Genomic DNA, 680 nt, shown 5'->3' with positions numbered 1-680 from the left:
GAGAGGGATTGAGAAAGGGAGGGGGAAAGAAAGGAGAGAGGGTAGAGTAGGGAAAAAGGAGATGGGGAATGAAAAGGAGGAAAGAGAAAGGGAATGAGAGCGTAGGGGAAAGACAGTAGAGGGGGAATGAGAAAGGATGGAGAAAAAGGAGAGAGGGAATGAGTAAGGGAGGGAGGAGAAGAGAGAGGGAATGAGAAAGGAGGGGTAAAGAAAGGAGAGGGAAGAGTAGGGGAAAAGAGAGGAGAGGGGGAATGAGAAGGAAAGGACAGGGAAGAAGAAGGAATGACAAAGGGAGGAAGAAAGGGGAGGGTGAAGGAGAAGAGAGAATGGTGAAAGAGGGATGAGAAGGGAAGGATAAAGAGAGGAGAGGGGGAATGAAAGGAAGATAGAGAGACAGGGAAAGAGAAAGCAGAGAAAAGGGAGGGGAAAACAGTAGAGGGGGAACGAGAAAGGGAGAGGGGGGTTACAGGAGGAGGGGATGACGGGAAAAAGGGAAATGGTATGGGGAGGGAGAGGAGAAGAGGAATGAGAAGGAAACGAGAGGGGGAACGAGAAGGGGAGGGGAAAAGGGGAGAGAGGAGGGAGAATGATGGAGAAAGGATTAAGAAAAGAAGGGAAAGAGAAAAGAAGGGGAAAGAGAGAAGAGGGGATGAGAAGGGGAGGGGGATAACGGAAGAGCG

Source organism: Vombatus ursinus, unplaced genomic scaffold (assembly GCF_900497805.2).
Source record: "Vombatus ursinus unplaced genomic scaffold, bare-nosed wombat genome assembly UNPS02014859.1, whole genome shotgun sequence".
In the NCBI taxonomy this organism is placed as follows: domain Eukaryota; kingdom Metazoa; phylum Chordata; class Mammalia; order Diprotodontia; family Vombatidae; genus Vombatus; species Vombatus ursinus.
Note: the sequence above shows the minus strand (reverse complement) of the source record.